The 23,567-nt window shown below is 35.1% G+C and overlaps 3 long non-coding RNA genes across 3 annotated transcripts; 2 read left to right on the top strand and 1 right to left on the bottom strand.

Annotated features, from left to right (window-relative positions):
• Nucleotides 1-708: 708 nt before the first annotated feature.
• Nucleotides 709-1,891, bottom strand: LOC103843932. The gene is made up of 3 exons (XR_628200.3): nt 1,325-1,891; nt 1,181-1,220; nt 709-1,069 (listed from the first exon to the last, which is right to left on the bottom strand). It is a non-coding gene; the product is annotated as an uncharacterized LOC103843932 (long non-coding RNA).
• A 19,203-nt stretch (nt 1,892-21,094) lies between these two features.
• On the top strand, nt 21,095-21,771 carry LOC117128890. Its single transcript, XR_004452301.1, has 2 exons — nt 21,095-21,391; nt 21,557-21,771. It is a non-coding gene; the product is annotated as an uncharacterized LOC117128890 (long non-coding RNA).
• A 513-nt stretch (nt 21,772-22,284) lies between these two features.
• On the top strand, nt 22,285-23,424 carry LOC117128891. Its single transcript, XR_004452302.1, has 2 exons — nt 22,285-22,724; nt 22,860-23,424. It is a non-coding gene; the product is annotated as an uncharacterized LOC117128891 (long non-coding RNA).
• Nucleotides 23,425-23,567: the final 143 nt, after the last annotated feature.

The following is a 23,567-nucleotide window of genomic DNA, read 5'->3' as shown; positions in this document are numbered from 1 at the left end:
ACATTTACTTAGTAAATCTAAAACCCTAGGTAGAAAACCTATAAACCCAAATACAATCCGAGAAATTATTTTCCAATATTAAACACGTGAAAAGCACATTTACTGGAAATAAATAGATTAAGCTAAATTCTAATCAAGAAAATATAAACCCAAAATAGAATATATATAATATGGTTTACTATACCCAAACCTTTACTTAGTAAATCTAAACCCCTAAAATCTAATCACTAAACCCTAACTCAAATATAAACCAACCCAAATATAAACACAAAACCCCAAATAGAGAGAACAAAATAAATAACATAGTACATATTGGTGAAACTATAAAATATCTATGATTGCATGAAAAGAAGTTAATGCTCCACCCCAACCATACCCCCTCACCTTCTAAAATACTAAACCTTACATCTAGTCACTAATCCTAATCCAAATATACCCTAAACCCTAAACCTAAATAAATAGATTAAGCTAAACCCTAATCAAGAAAGTATAAACCCAAATAGAATGTATATTATATGGTTTACTATACCCAAACTTTTACTTAGTAAATCTAAACTCTAGGCAGAAACCTATAAACCCAAATACAATCTAAAAATTGTTTTCCAATATTTAACACTTGAAATCACCTTTACTTGGTTAGCATATTACATATCTTATATTCCATATATTCTAAGTAGTATAGTAAACGAATGTCCAAATAATCAAATTTGTCAACACGGAAAAATGAATTTCATATTACAATCAATCACACATATTGACAAAGAAGAGACCTATCAAATTTAAAAACATGACATATTATTACATTTTTAAGGAGTAGTATAGAAATATGTCTCAAATAGTATGGTAACTGTACATAAGTAGCTATACTTAAAAATATATACTATACTATTAATTTCACCAAATATAGTATAGACGGCGAATTCATCTTCTTCAATTCTTCTTTTCTTTTAGATAGGCTGATACATATTCATTTCGTTCACCACCATATACAGAGATCATCTTTATCTCCTCTCTTTTTTCCGACACGATGTTTTAACCGATTCACCGTCGTTGTTCTTCACCACTAGATCTGTAAAACAAAAACATAAAGGAAAACAGAGTATGTAAACAAAATCATGATTGTGAGAATCAATTGATTTAAGAAAAAAAAGGAGAAAAAAAAGTTTTTGTGTGTGCTCACCGTCTACGCTTTCATCGCTGTCTGTTCTTCACCACTGGATCTTTAAAACAAAAACAGAAACGAAAACAGAGTATGAAAACAAAAGGATAATTGTGAGAATCAACTGATTTAAAAAAAAATGAAAGAGTTGTTGTGTGTGCTCACCGTCTATGACTTCATCGTTGTCTCTTCTTTAGAATTGATTGTTTTTTTGGTGAAGTATTGAAAGAAATTTAGTTACGTTTAGTTAGTGGATGAATTATAATTTGTTTGATGGATGTAGGATGCAATTCCCCTTAAAAACATCGCTATTTAATGGAGTTATTTTATAAGAAAGTTAAGTATTACTATTTACTATAAAAAGACTCAAAAGTCTTTAAAAAATCCAATGGGTTAATCAGTTCGCATCATGATCTAGAGTTTGGATTACTTATTTTAATGGTGTACTAGATTTTGATCCGCGCTTTGAAAGCGCGGATTTGTTTAGGTTATAAATATGAATTACTTTAGAAATTTTCATACAAAATTTTTATGTTTACCACTTTCTTGGTACCATTATTAATGTTTACCACCACTAAAGAGACATTTTCAAAAATACATTCTTTATTAAGTGGCAAAAGACTTTTATACTCTTTTTTTATATATATGTATAATAAATAAATAAAAAAAGAAAATAAAAATTAATTTTTATGCTTTTCAATTATAATTTTACAAATTTGAAGTTCTTATAAAAAAAATCAAATTTTTTTTTGAAAATTGCTTTTCGCTGTTTTTTTTTTTTATTTCTTTTTGAGAATCGAAAATTATTTTTGAAACTATTTTAAATTTTTTTAAGTATTTATTAGAATCCTAAATTTCACATTTCAAAAACTCTAAACCCCACCCCTCGATTCTAAACCCCACCCCTCGACTCTAAATCCTAAGTATAAATTAGTTAACCTTAGTGTTATAAATGTCTTTTAGCTTTCATTAAAAATGAGGGTAAAAGTGGTTAGTGTAAACATGAAAAATGACGATGAAGGACAGAACTTAGGTTCACCCCCTAGGGTGAACCTTTAAATTCACCCCACCTTTTATAACCAATCAAATTTCTACTTAGATTATTAATTAAAAAATATTAAATTAAACAAAAAAAGCTGCAAAAAATAAAAATGCTAATTATAACGACGTTAACGCTTCCAGCGAATCCCTAAACCCTAAATTTTAAATTCTAAACCTTATACCCTAAATTCTAAACCCAAATCCAAACCCAAACCCTATACCCTATACCCTAAACCCTAATCCTAGACCCTAAACCCAAACTCTATACCCTATACCCTAATTCTAGACCCTAAACCCAAATTATATACCTTAAACCCAAAAAATAGACTATAAACCTAAACCCTGTACCCTAAATCCAAGTCTTAGACCCTAAACCTAAACCGTAAACCTTAACCCAAACCCTATAGCATCTAAGTTTGGGGTTTGGGTTTAGAGTTTACCGGTTGGGTTTTAGGTCTAAGATTTGGGTTTAGGGTATAGGTTTTGGGTTTAAGATTTACGGTTTGGGTTTAGGATTTACCGTTTGGACTTATGGTTAAAGTTTTGGGTTTAGGGTATATAATTTGGGTTTAAGGTTTACGGTTTGGGTTTAGGGTTTAGGACTTGGGTTTAGGGTATAGAGTTTAGGTTTATAGTCTAGTTTTTGGGTTTAGAGTATATAATTAGGGTTTAGGATCTATGATTAGGGTTTAGGGTATAGGATTTGGGTTTAGGGGTTTGGATTTGGGTTTAGAATTTAGGGTATAGGGTTTAGAATTTAAGATTTAGGGTTTAGGTGGAAGCGTTAACGTCGTTAAAATTAGCGTTTTTATTTTTGTAGCTATTTTTTATTTAATTTAATATTTTTTAATTAATAATCTAAGTGAAAATTTGATTGGTCATAAATGGTGGGGTGAATTTAATCGGATTGGGCAAAGTTCCTACTACATTTTTGGACCATGTCTCTCTCCGAATCGGGGTACCCAAAGTACCCAAGATATTTTGTTTATATTATGTATATTTGAGTATTTCAGATATATTCCAGTATTATATAATCTTTTTAAGTTTCAGATTCAGGTTTTTCATTACTATTTCAGATTTCAGTAAAATTTAAAATATTTAAAATTATATTTCTTGTATTCGAATAAAACTGTGGATATTATTGGTTTCTGAAGTAAAATTTAGGGTAAAATTTTGGATGTTTTGGATATTTAAATATTTTTAGGTATTGTTTGGATTTTCAGATATTTTTTTTGTGTTTTAGCTTTTTCATGTTTGCAGATATTTTTAGTTTTTTTTCTAAATACCTGAATTGACCGGGACCCAATACATACCTAAATTACATGTATTTTACAGGAATTTGAATTATGGAACTGAATCGACTCAAATCCAAAATTAAACGATTTGAACCCAAACTTATATTTTTCTTTTCAAAACACTTAGTTGGGTCCAAATGTTAGGACCCAGAGATATCAGATCTAAAAGGAATCAATCGGTACCCGACCTAAAGACCTAAATGCCTAAACCTATTCTCGCACTATATTTATGTGTACTTTATAAGAGTTACATTTAGTGAACCGATAGATTTTGGCTAATTTAATAGTATATATAGTATATATTTGTAGATTTTTTTCATTTTTTGGAACAAAAAAAGTTATAGGGTTTTTAATAATTTCTTTGATAAATAATTTTGTAAAAAATTAGTTTAACATAATATATATAATTTTGTTTTAGAGATGGTTTACTAAAGTGTTTTTTAATCAAATTTGATTTTATAAATATTTAGAATTATATAATGTAAGATGACATGGTATAAATGCTGTATGATATATACTAACTCATTTTTATAATTAATGCATAAATATTGTTGGTCCAATTTGAGCATAAATATGGTATATAACACTATTTCATAACAACCATAATGTTAGATGAGAAAATAATTTAGACAAAAAGTATATCAAATGAAATAATGAATAATAGGATTCTTTAAAAATATTTAAAATTTTGTATCACTAGAATATTCAATAGTAGGATAAAATGATAAATAACACATACAACTTTTTTTAGTAAATATTCAATAATATAGATTTCTATTAGTGCTTCAAAAGCTTGAGATTTTGTGAATAAGTTATTATTTCTTTAAAAAAATTACATAAAGTTATTATTTTTAAAACTAAAAAGTTAAATTATTTGATATTTTTGACTATGATGGGTTGAGTAAATATAAAACACAAACTTAGATTTGAAGTATTAGCAGTAAGAGAACTAAAGAGTATAGGCATATATTAATTCATTGGATTAATTAATGTATAATGGATAAGTAAAGAATTATGTGTTGCTTAATAACATTATATATTGTCGGTAATAAATGTAGAGTGGATCTCATATGAATGTGTTGGTAGAACTAAAAAGCTGAGCGACTCGTTTATTACGAATACTAAGCTTGAGTGCAACTGCATTTGGTAACAAAAGAAGGAAGATTGAATATTCACATTAAAAGCCATCGTACTTTAAATCCAGAGAGTGGGTCCCACATGTTCATTTTATTCACATCAAAACCCATCGTACACGAATATGGTATTGGTTTATTAGAATAATACGTAAGACCACTAACTAAATTACTATTATGCCATTAATGAGGATGCAACAACTTTATATATGTAGATTTTTTCAGAGTGATTTCCTTTTAATAGTATAGACTAGATTTTGACCCGTGCAACCGCACAGGTGCTTGTTTTCACTTTTCTATACATAAATTATTGTTTTAGAACATAAATGGTATATATTTTTAATATTAATCATATATTTAAATATTTATATAACTATTTCAAATACAATAATTTTATAGTTTACATGTTATAATTAATTAATTGTTTATTATATATTTATCTTATTGTATTTGCATTTAGTTATTAAGCAAATTAATATATTCATGAGAAAATATATTTAAAAATTATTTTGTATTTAATTTATGCTAAATTCTGACCCGTTTTTCAAAACTGGACTTCTTTTTACCAACATTTTTATGCTTATTCATTTTAGATAATTTATTATTGTATATATAAAAGTCTAAGATATGTTAATTTTTAGACATGTATTATATAGTTTGTTAATTTTAATCTGTTCTATCATCATATTATATTTTAAATAAATAGTTTATATTTATGAAAATAAAATTTATAAATTTATCAATTGAATATAATTTTATCATATTTATTTTAGTATAATAATTATATTTTAACATGATCATGACAATAAAGTAGATAAAATAGGATATAATTTAGTTATTTTCATTTTCTAAGGATAACTTAAAATACATTAAGTTATTGTTTAAATATTTTTACACAGATTTATTAGAAGTTTTAAAATATATATATAAATATATATTATATTTAAAATGAAAATATATTATGATTAAAGTAGTTACAAAGATTTTATATTATTAACTTTAAAGAAATACATGTTAATTTTTATACATATATTATATAGTTTGATAATGTTAACCCATTTTACCAACATATTAGATTTTATTTTTGAACATAAATATTTTACAATTACGAAAATAAGATATATAAATATATAAATTTAATACAATTTTATTATATTTAGTTCAGTATAATAATTTTATTTTAATATGATTGATTATGATTATATAATAAATAAAATGTTATATATTTTTCTATTTTTAATTTTATATAACTGAATATATTAATGTATAATAATATTTTAAACTAATTTTGAAATTATCGAAAATATTTAAATATAATTTCGGAAATGAAGATCTTGTAAAAATCTTTTTAAACAGATCTGTTAGAATTTTAAAATAAATATATATATATTTAAAATGAAAAGATATCAAAAGATATTATGATTAAAATATTTTAAAAATTCTATTTATTATTAGTCTGAACTAAAATGTAATATGAATTTCTATGAATAAGTTCATTAGGTCCATTAGGTCAATTTTTTAAAAAAATCACACATGAATCAAGGTTGTGACTTCTGTTTTAATATATAAGATTAGAAAAAGACTAAAGTAGCAGAAAGTCATATTTTGAAACCCCAGAGCATTGCTATAAAAGCCCACCTCTTAGGCTTCACTGTTCATATCTCAGCTTTAACGATCATCCACATAGCAGAAACCTTTCACTTACTCAGTGCTGATGGCGAAGTCTGATGCTCGTCCTGATGAGTACTCTCATACGCTTGATGATGAAACCCAGCAGATAGTAAGAGCACCCCCATTAGTGAACTTATGGGGAGTTCACACAGATTCTCAAAAAAAAAAAAATATTATAATAATGAATAGTAATGAACCTGTCTCTCCCAAGCTCTTCCCAGTGAACCTGGTTCATCACTGTAGCGCGGGCCCCACGATACGTGGCGGTCCGCGATTGGTCCGATTAATTAATTTTTTTTTTTTTTTTAAAAACAAAAATCAAACAGTAAAAAAAAAATAATAAAAAAATACTTTGTGAACCCCTTTCATGGGGTTCACTGATGCACATGCTCTAAGGCCGGTTGTTACCACTCCTTTTCCTGCTCCTAATGTCATGGACTTAACTATGGTACTCTCTAAATATATTTGTCTTACTTAACTTTATACGTTTCTTGTTGTGGAAAATTTTGATTCTTTTGAGCTTCTTGTTCCAGTTTAAAGAGCGCAAGGAGAGCATGTATTGGGGAACTTATCGCCCTCAGGCGTATTTCGGAGTTCGCGTTAGGTATTATTCGTGAAACGTCTTAATTGGTTCCTTGACCTTATCTTTAGTACGTAGTCACTTTAGCACCCAACAGAGTACTTAATTTGTTGTTTCTCTATATTTGTGCATCAGTTCCCATATATCATGCCAAACGGTTCCATTCTTTTACAAGTTACAAGCAAGTTGATAATAAGTTGTTCTCTGTCAAAAAAAGAAGTTGATAATAAATTGTTGATGACAATGCAGAGATCCCCACCCTCTCGTTGCTGGCTTGATGTGGCTCGTTTCCGAACAAAATGAGCCTGTGATGAGGCATTTCTGTGAAGACAAGCACGGTCTTAAGTTATTTGGATGGACAGAACACAATGGAACAGATTATGGGCAGCAAGACCTGGTTGAAAAAGATTTGGTATTGCAGACGAGTTTTGTCAAGTCTAAGGTGGGCAGCCTTGGTTATGGAGGGGATTGGTCAGTTCGAATTAATGCTGAAAATAAAGTGTGGTTAATTTATTACTATTCCTTTTTAGGCAACCTTAACTAGGCCTGGGCATTTTACCCGGACCCAAAAACCCGATCCAAAACCGACCCGTAAAACCCGGTTCGGGTAGGAACCGACCCGATCAAATTACCCTATCGGGTCTTGTTGTAGAAGATCCGCGGGTCTTGGACCCGACCTGACCCAAACCCAAAACCTGATGGGTACCCGAATTAATAATATAAATTAAATAAAATGCATCAAGAGGGAAACGAAAACGGGTTATTCATCTAGAGAACATGGGGGTCAACCACTAGAAGACAACGAATTGTTGTTGTATCTCGAATAGTTTAATATATATACATATTTTAATATAATAAAACACACAAATTTTGAATAAAATTTCAAATATTTTTGGATATATAAATATTTTTCAGATATTTTTTTTGTATTTTTAGGTCTTTTTTAAATCGAACCCGAACCGAATCCGAACTGATAAATTCTAGTTACCCGAATTGGTCTAACTATCTAAGACCCGACCCGACCCGGTACGACCCGGACCCGGTACGACCCGAACCGACCTGGAAATTTGAAATTACCCTATCGGGTCCTAAACTCTTAGATCCGAAGATCCGGATCCGAAAGGACCCGACCCGAATCCGGTAAAGTTCTAACTTTGCCACTTTACCGGAACCGAAAAGTAGATGTAGGAAACTGGCAGTTGCACTTAAAGTCAGAGGTAGCTTTTTCTTTAATTTGTAGTGGTCTTCAGAGATCATAGGATTCTAGTTACTTCCTTCGCTGGAAACATGGTGTTCTAACTGTTTTAGCTTCTCCTTATTTGCAGACTCCTGGTCTCGTAAGTCATTATTGCGGGTTCAAGACGTCCAACTCTGTCAATCTATCTGATCTTGTTCAGAAAAACCTGACTGTTAGTGATATTCTCAATTTTGCAGGTCTTTCATATATATATACTATTGTAAAGACCACATGTGCTTACATGCCTCTCGGCTTGTATATTTTCAGGAAAATATGTTTGGGCAAGTTAAACTCTCTGACACTGCGGAGGATGATTCCAACGTTTATGTTTTTCAGGTAAAACAGTCTTTATCAAGATATATATACATGGTTATTTAAGAATAAAACCACCATCCCACATTTACTCATATGGATCCTATGATTTATCTGTTGCCATGCAGATTTCCACTATGAGCCAGTTCTCTACTATAGATATTGCCTTCATATCTGGGATAGATGAAAAAACTGCCGATATGGAGGATCGTACAAACACTCTTACAGGTTTTTCAAGCCTGGCACCTTCGAGCATATATTGATGTTATGATAGTGATGGATTGATTGATGACATTTTCCTAAACACAATAAACTTTTGCATAATCATTTTAATTTTGTTGTGTGCACTTGTATATTATTATGCATATCTATTTTGATTACCTATAGTAATGGTATTAATTATCCGGTGCATTTTCCTAACTTTCCATTTTCAATCCATGTAGGTTCGCAACTCACTACTCTACTTGCAGAGAAACATGTAGCATTTGATGAAAAATTCAGGGAATGCTTCAACCTTTCTGAAGAGGTTTGATTCTACTCATAAGTTTCTTAGCGCTAGCGTTATATAGTCAATGATTTAGTGTAAATATGCCAATCTCTGTGATCATGTGATTCTAGATTGACGCTAAAACTTTGGACGTTGGTAAAGCTGCAATTGGGAACATGCTGGGATGTTAGAGATAAACATGAAGTTAACTTAGGATCTAAGTAACATCTATCCTATTTTGAGTAAGGATTAGAATAAGTTAATTCCTAAGAGTTTAGGAAAGTTAATTCCTAAGAGTTTAGGAAAGTTAGTTCCTAAGAATTTAGGAAATAACATCTCTATATAAGATGCAAGAGTGTTGCATAGATATGAAGAGTTTGAGAGATTGTGTGAGAGCTTAAGTTTTGAGAAAGTTCTTAAGCTAATAAAGAGAGTTCTTTATATTGTGTTCTTATACAATCCTTGAGATTATATTTGGTATCAGAGCCAGGTTCAAAAGTCGATCAAGAGTTTGATCAAGAATCATGGATGACTTGGTAACGACGACAACCAAGAAGGATGGAGGTTCATCCATAAAGTGTCCGATGTTAACAACAACGAATTACATCGTATGGGCGATACGGATGAAGATGCTGCTTAGGGTTCATAAAGTTTGGGAAGTGGTCGAGAGCGACTCAATAGAAGGAGACAAGAATGACTTGGCGACAGCTCTTCTCTTTCAATCTATTCCGGAGAGATCCTACAAGTTGGAGCACTTGATACCGCAAAGAAGGTTTGGGATGCGATCAAGACCCGACATGTAGGAGCAGATAGGGTTCGTGAAGCAAGACTACAGACCTTGATGACTGAGTTCGAACGGCTAAAGATGAAAGAAACTGATAAGATTGATGACTTCGTGGGCAAGTTAACAGAGATATCTTCAAAATCCGCCGCACTGGGTGAAAGTATGAATGAAGCAAAACTTGTAAAGAAGTTCCTTCAAGGGTTGCCACGCAAGAAGTACATTCATATAGTTGCTTCACTTGAACAACTCTTGGACTTAAACACCGCGAGTTTTGAAGACGTTGTGGGACGTTTAAAAGCATACGAGGAGCGTATCATGGCGGAAGAAGAAGAAGAAGATACACAAGAAAATCAGAGCAAACTCATGTACAGCAACACATAATCTCAAAATTACCGAGATGGAGGAAATAGAGGAAATGGAGGATATAGAGGAGACGGAGGACACAGAGGAGATGGAGGATACAGAGGTCGCGGTCGAAGTAACCGCTACTACGGCAGAGGAAGAGGGCACGGAAGATCTTATTGGGACAGTAGAGATAAAACAAACATCACATGTTTCAGATAGACTTCTCAAGCTACAAGAGACAACCGAGAGCAAAGATGGAGATGAAACTCACGAAGCTGATGGACTTTTAATGCATGAGGTTGTATTTCTCAACAAACGGAACGTGAAACCTAAAGATCTTGAGTCTAGTACTGATGGAGATAAGATATGGTACTTAGACAATGGAGCATCTAACCATATGACAGGAAACCGCAGCTTCTTCAGGACTATTGACAACATGATTACCGGGAAGGTCCGTTTCAGAGATGATTCGAGAATAGACATCAAGGGAAAGGGAGCCGTTCTGTTTATCACTCCCAACGGAGAGAGAAAGATCCTTGCAGATGTCTACTACATTCCAAAACTCAAAAGCAATATCATAAGCCTCGTTCAAGCCACATAATCAGGATGCGATGTACGAATGCGAGAAAACTATCTTACACTCCGTGACAAAGATGGTAACTTGATAGTCAAGGCATCAAGATCAAGGAACCGTTTATATAAAGTTGCAATGGAAATAGAAGAACCAACGTGCCTACAACTTCAAACTCAAAGCGAAGCCTCACGATGGCATGCTCATCTAGGTCATCTCGGAACTGATGCTATGAAAGCCATGATAGGAAAAGAACTTGTGATAGGAATTCCCAAGCTCAAAGTCGAGAAAGAAACATGTGATTCTTGTCTGCGTGCAAAGCAAACAAGACACTCATTCCCAGCAGCTACATCGTATCGAGCCTCCGAGATACTAGAACTCATTCATGGAGATCTCTGCGGACCGATTACACCATCTACCATAGGGAGAAACAGATACATATTCGTTCTCATAGATGACTACTCACGCTATATGTGGTCTATTACGTTAAAGGAAAAGGGAGAAGCGTTCGAAAAATTCAAACGATTCAAGGCATTAGTTGAACGAGAAACTGGTACACCCATCAAGACGCTGAGGACAGACAGAGGTGGAGAGTTCACAAGCTTGGAGTTTCAAAAGTTCTGCGAAGAATCAGGTATACAACGTCACTTAACGGCTCCTTATACACCACAGCAGAACGGAGTGGTAGAAAGGCGAAATAGAACCCTATTAGAGATGACAAGAAGCATTTTGAAGTACATGGACGTACCAAATTACCTTTGGGGAGAAGCTGTGAGGCACTCAACTTACTTGATAAATCGTATAGCAACCAAGACCCTGATCTCACAGACGCCGTATGAAGTTTTTAAAGGGAGAAAACCAAACATCATTCACTTAAGAGTATTTGGATGTGTTGCTTATGCAAAAACAGAGGCGACAAACTTAAAAAAACTCGATAATAGGTCTCATACTCTCGTGCACCTTGGAACCGAGCGAGGCTTTAAGGCATATAGACTATTTGATCCCACACGCCAGAGAATAGTAGTGAGCAGGGACGTGGTCTTTAATGAAAACAAATCTTGGGAATGGAACAAGACGGATCGTGTAGTAATAGAGAAGCCCGAAATGTTTAAAATTTCACTTGGAGATCATGTGAATCAACAAGAGGAAGAAGATAACGAGTCTACTATTGACAACCAGGCCGATAACACTCATGAAGAAGATGATACAGTCGAGGATGGTGACAGCGATCATCATGATGAAGAGCAAACATAGCAGTTTCAAGTACGAAGATCAACTAGAATCTCAAAGAAACCTGGTTATCTCGATGACTACATCTACCTTGCCGAAGTAGAAGGAGAACGCCTCTTGCTTCTTCTTGATCAAGAACCATGGAATTTCAGAGATGCAATGGAGGAGAAGGTATGGCGTGAAGCCTGTGAAGAAGAAATCTCATCGATTGTGAAGAATAAAACTTGGGATCTCGTTGACTTACCTCCAGGAGCTAAACCAATTGGATTAAAATGGATCTTTAAGATAAAACGGAATGCAGATGGGAGCATAAATAAGTACAAGTCAAGGCTGGTGGCTAAAGGTTATATTCAACGTCACGGTATCAATTTTGAAGAAGTCTTTGCACCAGTTGCCAAGATTGAGACCGTGAGGTTTCTTATTGCTCTAGCTGCCTCAAACGAATGGGAGATCCATCACCTAGACGTCAAAACCGCTTTCCTCCACGGAGAATTAAAAGAAGTTTTATACGTAAGTCAACCTGAAGGCTTTGAAGTTAGAGGTCACGAAGAGAAAGTATACAAACTTAATAAAGCTCTGTACGGCCTAAGACAAGCCCCAAGAGCCTTGAACGAGAAGCTGAATAAAGTCTTAGAGAAATTAAACTTCAAGAGATGTTCAAAGGAACCTTCCTTGTATCGCAAGGAAGAGAAAAATCATCTTCTCCTAGTAGCTGTGTATGTTGACGACTTACTAATCATGGGATCAAAGCAAAGTATGATACATGAGTTCAAGAGAGAGATGTCAAGTAACTTTGAGATGAGTGATCTCGGATTGTTAACATACTATCTTGGTATCGAAGTGAATAAAGAACGTGGAAGAATAACATTGAGTCAGGAATGATATGCTAAGAAGATCTTGTCTGAAACCGGTATGGAAGAATGTAATGCAGTCCAGACACCAATGGAGTCTGGCTTAAAGGTCTCAAAAGCAGATAAAGAAGAAAGCATAGATGAGAAGGATTATAGGAGAAAGATACGGTGTCTACGCTATCTGTTACACACACACACCCCGATCTTGCTTTTAGCGTATGCCTTTTGAGCAGGTACATGCATGGTCCTAAGACGTCTCATGGAGCAGCTCTTAAGCAAGTCTTGAGGTACTTGAAAGGATCGTCGAAGCTGGGTCTCGTGTACGAACGCACAAACGCATTAAGACTGGAAGGATTTAGCGACTCAAGCCACAATATAGACGAGGATGATGGTAGAAGCACCACATGACACATATTTTACTTAAAGAAGTGTCCAATCACTTGGTGCTCTCAGAAACAAGAGACTGTGGCTCTTTTATCATGTGAAGCTGAATTCATGGCCGCTACAGAAGCTGCAAAACAAGCCATATGGCTTCAAGAACTGTTGGAAGAGATCACCAAGGAGACAAGAGAAAGAGTTGTGATTCGTTTGGATAACAAATCAGCAATAGCGCTTACAAGGAACCCGGTTTTTCATGGTCGTAGTAAGCATATACATAAACGCTATCACTTCATCCGTGAATGTATCGAGAATGAGCAGGTTGACGTCCAGCACATTCCAGGAACAGAACAGAAGGCTGACATTCTAACTAAAGCTTTAGGAAGAATCAAGTTTAGAGAAATGAAAGAGCTTGTAGGAGTTCAAGATATTGAAGAAGTTAACTTCAAGTTTAAAGGGGAGAATGTTAGAGATAAACATGGTTAACTTAGGATCTAAGTTACATCTTTCTTATTTTGAGTAAGGATTAGAATAAGTTAATTCCTAAGAGTTTAGGAAAGTTAATTCCTAAGAGTTTAGAAAAGTTAGTCCTAAGAGTTTAGGAAATAACATCTATATATAAGATGCAAGAGTGTTGCATAGATATGAAGAGTTTGAGAGATTGTGTGGAGCTTAAGTTTTGAGAAAGTTCTTAAGCTAATAAAGAGAGTTCTTTATATTGTGTTCTTATACAATCCTTGAGATTATATGGGAGGCATTGGTTACCTCTATGGTCAATCAAAAGTATATTACCATAAAAGTAAGCATCATTTCTTGCACTATTGGCCAGCTGAGCTGTACACATCAGTTCCATGCCGATCCAAACTTCCATGGGGACAATTGTCGGATGAAGGTTTCCATCAAATGTTGATCTGGTTCGTTGATATCATGACTAAAATATCTTAATAAAGTCTTCTAAATCATCCTGTGAAGTGCTCATGTGTGAGGTTGATTTAGGCGTTGGGATTTCCGCATAACCTTGGACATTGTTGGACACTGGTTAGACCTAATGAACGTGGAAGGATGGATTCCACGTGAGCAGATATTGGGCCTTGAAGCTCTAAGGTTGTTATATATATACTGCTTATCAATAATGTTTCTATTTACTTATCAGTATGTATATCTAATAACAAGAGTTTCTAACTGCAATAAGATTAAGCACGACCACGTTCAGTACCCGGATGTTGTCAATCCACCTACACTACTTTTGGTGTTATGTGGTTGTTTGATCAAAAAATGGTGTTTATGTTGGATTCATAACAATAAAGAATTTAAAAAATCTATTTCTTAAATTCTTGAGGCTTAAGAGAAATTAACATAGAAATCAAATAGAAAATGAACATCAAAAAGAATTTATAGATCAAAGATTGTATTACATGTATGATTACAAGTGTAAATAAATCTAAGAATCAATAAACTCTTTGTATGAAGTGTTAGGTCTAAAAATGGGGAAGAAGAGATCCTTCCTAAGAAGGAGGTAGCTCCTTATTTAGAGAAAGATGAAGCCTAGGGCTTTTTAGCAATATAGACCTAATTCAATGTCTAATAGGCCTTGAGGGAGGATGTAAATACACCCCCAACAGTAAGCCCCCCAAGTTCGTTGAGAGAGATGAAATCGATCTCTGTGAAGTTTACGAATAGGGTTTATTAGACAATGAACTAGACACATTCATGCCTATGACGGTTTAGGCGAGTTTATTTCGAACTTGTGCCTAGTAAAAAGCAAGTTTGCTTTAAACTCGTGCTTAGCGAAAGACGAGTTTACTTGACTCATGCTAAGACAGAGGCGAATTTACTGAGAACTCGTGCCTAGTAAAAGGAGAGTTTCTGTAAACTCATGCCTAGTCAAAGACGAGTTTTTGTAAACTCGTGTCTAACAATAAACGAGTCTAATGCAAATTCGTGCCTAATAAAAAGCAAGTTGAATTTAAACTTGTGCCTAAAGTACGCGTTTACCGAACCATTGTCGATCCGAAGTCTCGTGTTGAGATCGTGTGTGCCGAACAAGTAGTTGGTGTGTATGCTCGTCAGGCTATGATGATGCTGAGAAATGTGCCGGCTTATGCCGCTTCCGAGAAGCTCGTAGGTGAGGGCAGTCCTTCGAAGCATGAGGATATGATGGTGGCAACCGCTTGTTGATTCTCTTTTCCTTTTGGCTCAGCGATCTCTGGCTCAAGAAAACCATGATCATGATTAGATCAATATAAACCAAGAGAAATAACGAACAGTTGCATAATTAATAATCAACCGATTGAACTTGATTTTACTTAGTGCTAGTGAGTTGTGCATGATGATATAATAAATGTCAACTTATTAATATCATAGACTACCAACAGCAAAGCAATAACACGAAGTCATCTCATAAAAATTATATGAGAGTAAGTTGTTTAATAATTTCAACCAAAGCCACAATGTCAACTGTGACACTTATTTAAAAAGTGACTAAAGCATGTGATGATTTAATAAGAATAACTTATCTTTGGCGTGGAGGAGAGTTGTTTCTAGGTGAGCCCGATGTTGTGGTCATGTCTTTTGGGAGAGCTCTCTTGAAATAGAATCAAGAGGTTGATACCATAACACCTTCACCAAAGCTCTTTTACTCCAAGATAAGATCCGAGCTCTGTTTGTGACGTCCAGTTTGGGCTTCTCGGTGTTGGCGTCCTCAAACCTTTGAACTGCTCTAGAGATCGCGACTGAGCTTGAGCTTGAGCTTGTTCTCATCTCGGAGCTTGCGGAAGAGTCATCATCTCCACCTCTCATGTGGCCGAGATCATGTCGCAGAAATCAGATGTCATCATCTGAGCTTGTCATCCTCGACACAGGTCACATATTTGCTTCTCGGGACACTGCGATCTTTTCGCAAGGGAAAGACAGAGCTTGCTACGGTGGTCTCGTCGCAAGGAAGAGATAGCACTCGCTACTGCAGACTGGTACTAGCCATCTCAAGCATCACATCGACAAAGGGACATGTCCTGCGCTTCTTCATCATATCCATGACAACGAAAATGGCGTGGAAGCAAGGGCTCTCGACGAGAGGTCCGTATGTCTCAACGCTTCCTGTTCCGAAGATCTACTCTCCCTCGAACGGGTCGTGAAGCTTCTGGGCTGGTTGCTGTCGTGTCAAGTGGAGATCATGAACTTCACCGGTCGAACCTTCGTGAAGAGGTAAAGCCGTGATAAGATGATTGATTGTTTCTCACGGTCACAACCAGAAGTCTTCGAAGTTGACGAGTTCGTGATCTTTGTCGGAAAGGTCGAGGTTGAAGTCGGTAAAGAGAGGAACGGCCATTGTTGCTTTCATCTTGTTACTAACCCACCAAGTGTTCGATTCAAATCCCACAAGAGAGGTCTCCTTTCGGATAGAAAGCTTGTACCTCTGAAGTTCTCTAGTCCCCAACGAACGACTGTACCGGCAAGGACGTGAGCTGAGCTCAAGTCATCAACGCCGCAACAGCAAGTGGACTCGTCAAAGTCGCAGCTCTCTCTCCTGCAAAGGCTCAAAGGCTGAGACTTTCGGTCTTATGTGGACGAGCTCTGTCTGGTCGTGTCTCAGAGCCAACTTCACCGGCGGATTCCAGAAGCTTCACCGGCGGATCGAGACTGAAGCAGCACCACGGATTCTTTACGAGCGAAGAGACGAGACGACAAGCCCTCTGAGGATCTTTGGCTCTTTGGTTTGGTAGGTACATCAAAAGCAAAGCTTTCATGTTGGTTCAAGAAAGCTTCAAACTTTGACCTGTTATGATCCATATCTCTTGCTCCGTCGAACAAAACCCGTGTGTTGGTGAAGAAACAAGACGACGTTGTTGATAATTTTTGGGGTTCTGCCAACTGTTTGATCCAAAAATGGTGTTTATGTTGGATTCATAACAATAAAGAATTTAAGAAATCTATTTCTTAAATTCTTGAGGCTTAAGAGAAATCAACATAGAAATCAAATAGAAAATGAACATCAAAAAGAATTTATAGATCAAAGATTGTATTACATGTATGATTACAAGTGTAAATAAATCTAAGAATCAATAAACTCTTTGTGTGAAGTGTTAGGTCTAACAATGGAGAAGAAGAGATCCTTTCTAAGAAGGAGGTAGCTCCTTATTTATAGAAAGATGAAGCCTAAGACTTTCTAGCAATATAGCCTAATTTAATGTCAGTGTTTAAAAAAAAAAAACCTAATTCAATGTCTAATAGACTTTGAGGGAGGATGTAAATCCACCCCCAACAGTGGTAATGAGTTTTTCTTATGTTATTGATTTCATTCTGTTCCTTAAACAAACTTAATATTTCACCAAGATTGATAGTGTTCCACCTAGCTGAGATGCTTCCCGTTTGAGAGGATGAGAACAAGGTTTCAAGATTGAATCAAACTCCATGTTGACATTTGCTTGTTTTTTTTCTTACTCTTTTTCGAAGATCTGATAATTGGGATAGACGAAAAGAAATTTAACGACGAAGAAAGCGCAGAAAACGTGTCGTTCCTAGAGAGGGCTTTTGCACGGCTAGAAGCATGGTTCCAGTGGTTATACACTTCCCAAAAAGGTAAAATAACATGGACGCATTTAAATTTTTGTGTTACGTGTTTCTAGCATTTACTATTTTTTTTTGATAAGTATGTGAATTTTCATTAATGAATAATGATACATGAGATACATTTGATTTTGAAGAATCAAAACCTATTGCATCTAAAGATAAGCTAATAAAGCAAGGGTCTAGCATTTATTATTATATATTAGCTTCAGATGTCAACTGTTTAACCTAATCGATATGGTGTTCCTTATGACCAGGGAAGAAGGAGGGAAGTTTCTATTGGCGTGGCAGAGACAGTACAACAGATCAAGAACTAAACCCTCGTGTAATGTTTCTTGATTTTTAGTGAAAAATATGAAGTTTCATTGAAACTGAATGAACTTGTGCATATCTTATATACTCGAGGTCCTTCAATGTGGGATTCTTTACATATGTTGCTTTAATTAGCTCTTTCACAAATTCCTGCAGACTGTCGCCTCGGGCATGGATGATTATCCTCGGGCTTCGCACCCAAGTGACGGTGAGATGCATGTTGACCTCAGATGTTGGATCTATCTTGCAGCAGATTGCATGAAGTTCATCACAACTTTTCTACAGAGAAAAAAAACGGTTATATTTAATAACATAGACTACATATTCTCTAATGGTCACATGATTTTTGACCTTAAAACAATTGAATGCTGCAGGAGGAAGATTACAGCTCAATTGTCCATCAGCTTTCAGATTTCGATGATCTGAATAAGGTTTACTGATATGCTAAGGAGGGTTTACGTGAGGAAGAGAAAGGAGGAAGAGAGGAGAGAAGAGCAGAGGATTGAAGAAGACTTGGAGGAAACAGAATGACGTGGCATTAGTTTGTTACGAGTCGCTTAAGTGAATGGGGTATTGTGCTTGGGGCCTGAAGTATATAAAGGAACCCAAGAGGAATAAAGTTAGTTAGTGAGTTGGATAGTCTGAGGCTTGCTTCTCGATCAGAGAGTAAGATTGTAATTGGCTTAGTTCTCTGAGCTGTAGAGGCTAAGAGAGGGAGGTTGGGAGGTTACGTAATCAATATACATCAAGGTTCTAACATTTACTTTCTTATTATTTCCTAAGAAAATGTCACTTATATATAACTTTTTCTTCGAACCACCTTCACATCTAATTCCTTTTAATAGATGCACTATGACCGTGATCACAAGACTTACCTTGACTTCGGCAATCACACAGAAAAGGTAAAAAAATCTTGTATGAATCACCCCATAGAGAATCCTATATATTTATATAACAGAAACTTTCATGATAGAAAACTAAATATGAAGATTTATTATATATTTGATTCACCAGGTTCGGTTAGTCATCGAATTTGGGAGAGGGATAAGGGTGACAGATGAGGAGCCAGAGCTAAAAAAGGTTCCTCACGTTGGTTATGCCAGCTTATTTCCCTTCATGTCTAAAATCATCCCACCTGTGAGTTATATATTGTTCATCAATATCTATATTTATCTTTAAGGAAGAAATACCTAAAATTTCACTGTCTTTGGGCTTGGTGAAGCATTCTGAAATCCTCGAGCAACAGCTTGATCTCATTTCGAGTAACGAACTGGCATGTAGTGACTACGGACTTCTTTCACTTGCCAAGACCAGGTGAGTCTTTAATTGATACCAAGCTCTCTCATTACTCAAGCCTCTTTGGTGGTTTGGTGAAACAAAACCAGAATAAAGCAGATTCATAGCTTTGTTATTATCAAATCTTCAATGCAGCTCTTTGTACATGACACCGAACGCTCTGATGAACCAACCACCATGTTGGAGAGGTCCCATATGGATGAATATGAACTACATGATTCTTGCCTCCCTCAAACATTACTCTTCAGGTACATTAAGTTTTTTTTTCAGTTCACAAGAAAAACCTTTTATATACCCATTCAAAAATTACCTTGCAGTGGAAGGACCGTACAGCGCGACAAGGCAAGAGATATTTATGTGAAACTAAGGAACAATTTGATAAGGTATATATGCATACTAGTCAGTTTTTAAGACTAATCAATTTAAGACAAAATATTTGTCGATGTGTAAATATATATGGCCTTATCTATATGTGTTGTTGATATGTATAGTAACGTGGTTGGGGAATATGACAAGACGAGATACATCTGGGAACGTTATGATCAAACAAAAGGAACTGGAGAAGGTGGACGTAACTTCACTGGATGGTCTGCACTTATCCTCTTGATCATGACCGAGGACTACCCTCGTCTTTAAAAGCGCTCTTGGCTATCAAACCCGGCTCACGTTTCCGAAATAAAATAAGGCATATGTCCTACTTTTTCTACTAGAGTTTCTATTACCTGATTTAAGAAACTCTGTAATATTTCCATTTCTATAAGAATGAGAGCTCGTTTGTGAGACTCATCCTAAAACGAGTGAGTTGAGTTTAAGGGTGAGAAACTTAGTTCTCTTGTGTGTGTTCTGTTTCTTTTCCTGTTATTTTTGTTCAATGCTCTTGAATTAGCAATAGGTGTTAATTTACTGGGTTGTTCATCATCTTCATCCTGTGCTATCGAATGTTTAATCATTCCATAATCTCACAAATATAGCACTTGTTTAATATATCACTTGTTTAAAATATAACACTTGTTTAAAATATAGCAAATGTTTAATCATTCCATAATCTCACAAATGAACTAGAGAACTCGGGTGCTATAACATGCCAACGTGCATATAAGTTAACTGTTTACAATTGCAGACTCGATTATTAAACACAAGAGCTGAGTAGCAAAGTATTTATAAATTAAAAAAAAAAGAAGTGACAAAGAACGTAGATGACTCCCAAGATTAGGTAACAGAGAAGTGAAAAAGAAGTGATCTAACTAACCTGTCAACAGCAAAACTAGAACTCCTTGTCCAGATCACACTATAAAAAACATACAAGCTAAGTATTAATAACGAACCTTGTCAAGGTCTTGTCTGGAAGAAGAGGTGAACAATGAAACACAAAGACGAACAAGTCAGAGCAGAGCAGTGAGGGAACTAAAATGGCGGCTTTATCATCATCCTGATTGGCGGTTGTGTCAAGTGTCAACCACAAGCTTCTTAGGCTATTTGTCTAAACCGAGCCACTGAATCAATCAAAGCCACCACGATTACAAGCATTGCAACAAAACCAACAAAAAGTGAATGGAACGAGAGTACTAACCACCCATCCTGAGCCTTGCAGAGCAGCACCTTCAGCACTCATCTTCTTCACCAAAACTTTAAGAGAGCCAAAGTGAGTGTCAATAGCTCCACCAAGAGATCCCTTTGGTGGCTCTCCACCACCTTCCTGCTATACATTCAAACCACAAACCATTACGCACACAGGGTCACAGACCAATCAAATGGAAGAAACAGAAAGAAAAAACACAAGCTCACACCTTGACAGGCGCAAGATTCTTCCAGAAAATCGAGTGGTTCACATGACCTGCAAGCAACATCATTAGTAACAAAGTCAACGACTTTCATTCTCCACCACATAAGAACAAACATAAAAACCAAAACTTTAGATTGTATCTATTATAAATCTGAGCTCATCACTGAACAAGTTGGCATAAAGATCAAGTCTTTTAGCTCAAGATCCAAACAGCAACTCCAAACCCATCACTAACTAACCGATAAGATCATACATCCATACGCGGCCGGATAGAAAGCTTACTTTGGTTGAGGAAGGAATCTTGCTAGAGGTAATAGCTTTGCAGGGTCGATGTAGAACTTGTCCCCTTCAGCATATGAGGTAGCTACGATACCTTCCATCAGCTGAAAAAAGGAATCAAATACTTTTAGCATTAGTAAGTAGACTAGTGATAGAAGACAGCCTCATAGAGAGTGAAAAACATACAGATTCATTAATGGGACCAAAGATCTCATCTACTTTCCCAATCTGAATCTTGTTTTGCAGGTAGATCGGGGCATTGAAGTAAGGGATCTTCTCTTGGACACAGCATCACCCTCACAAGCATGGAGAAAGGTTGCAACTTCTGTTATATAACCGACAAAGAAACCTTGTCATAACGGAGAAAAGTCATAAAGTTTGTACCTTTTTAAGTTAAACTACTGTCACAAAACTTCCAACCCGAAGATGAATCTATCAAAAGGGCTAAGAGACTGATTCTTCAAAACAAGAGAACTCTAATAAGCACGAAACAGTTCATTCACATTCAAAGCTGAGAACTTTGTTTAATAAAGTTTTTAGCTTTGATAACATGAGCAGAGCAACAATAAGAATCGAGGAGAGAAAACGAACCAACGACTTCGCTTGGAGGTCCTTTGTCACGATATCCACCACCAAGCTGCAACCCCACGAAATTCTCAAAGTCCTTGTCTTTCTTCTGCCTCGATTCTCATCAGCTTCAGATTCATCAAAGCCACGATCTTTATTCTTTAGCTTGCTGTAAAAAACAACGCTGGAGTATATGATCTGAGGAAGGAGAAGTCCGTTATCGGCGGTAGGGGGAGATTAACTCAATATTATGCCCCTGCCTCTCTTCAAAAATTCTTATTTCTCCCTTTAATATAATACTAAGTGTTCTGCCTGCACATGCGGACATAGTGTTCTTATAAATATTTATTTGTTTATAACTATTAAATCAAAACCAACATAATAAATTATTAATTATGTTTTTAAAAAGATAAATCAAACATTAAACTTTATATTTTATAATAAAAAATATTATTTCAGATAAACTACAACATATTAAAAAATTATCTTATGTTTTAAAAATATATTTTATTTTTGAGAATTTTATTATATTTACTTATAATCAATTATCAAATATAACGTATAAACAAAATATATTAATATATATTCATTAGTTTCATCAAAATATATATATATGCTTATTAAACCTCTCTCTAACTTGCTCTACCTTCTCTCTACCAAAGTTTCTAAATCAAAGAATCTCGTAGGTGACCGGTGGTCTTTCCACCGGTTACCATCTTTTTTATTTTGTTTTTTGTTGTGAATACTTTCGATCTATGTATCGAACTTGCTTCGCGTAGGCGATCTTGTTTTCGTTAGGCGATTTTGGTGTGCTAAGCTTTAATCAAAACAGACCCGATTTTCACTCGTAATGTTTCTCTATTTTGAATTAAAGCTGAATAAAGTTTTCAAGTTAAACTTCATCTCTCGTATTTCAACTTATCTATTCCTGTTTGTCTCTAAAATTTTCTTCTTCTTTATCTGGTCATGCTTGATCTTCAAGTTTGAAGAAATCAATCTTTGCTTCATATGGATTTGGCAAAGTATTCGGATGATTTGAAGATTTGAGTTTTTACAAGTGAGCTTTTGGTTTGGTACAGTTTAAGAAAAGACAGAGTTTGTTCTATAGACAAGTGTTCTGTCAATAGCTGTGTCCTAAATCAGATAATGCTTCTTGAAGATGTTCACATCCAGTGAAGACAGTAAGAGAGTCTCAGAGGCAACAGCGATTGAGAGACTGAAGCATACAAATGGAATCAAAGTTGGGTTCGATCTTTGTGTTCCGGAGGAATCGACTCGTCGGAGTTCAAGTCGGTTACCTTGCCGGAGAAGAGGCAATCCTTTCCCATGAGTGACACGTGGAGCCAGTTAAGAGATGATGGAGGCACGTAGATGGACAACTGCCTTACTCTTGTTCATCCTTATCATATAATTTAGGGTTTAATTGGGCTCAGCATTTGTAATGGGTTTGAATTCCATTTGTAACAAAAATTGCCCTTTGGGCTTTTAATATAAAGGTTGACAAAAAAAAAATATATATATATATATATGCTTATTGTTTTGTTAAATTTTAAAAACATTCACATATATTTTAGGAAATATATTTATTTGTATGATTAGCATTTAACTATAAATTGTTTTATATCTAATTATAAATTTTATAATAAAATATTATATTCAGATAACAACATAATATATCTAAGAATTATCT

Source organism: Brassica rapa, chromosome A10 (assembly GCF_000309985.2).
Source record: "Brassica rapa cultivar Chiifu-401-42 chromosome A10, CAAS_Brap_v3.01, whole genome shotgun sequence".
Classification (NCBI taxonomy): Eukaryota; Viridiplantae; Streptophyta; class Magnoliopsida; order Brassicales; family Brassicaceae; genus Brassica; species Brassica rapa.
Note: the sequence above shows the minus strand (reverse complement) of the source record. Positions and strands in the feature narration are given on the sequence as shown.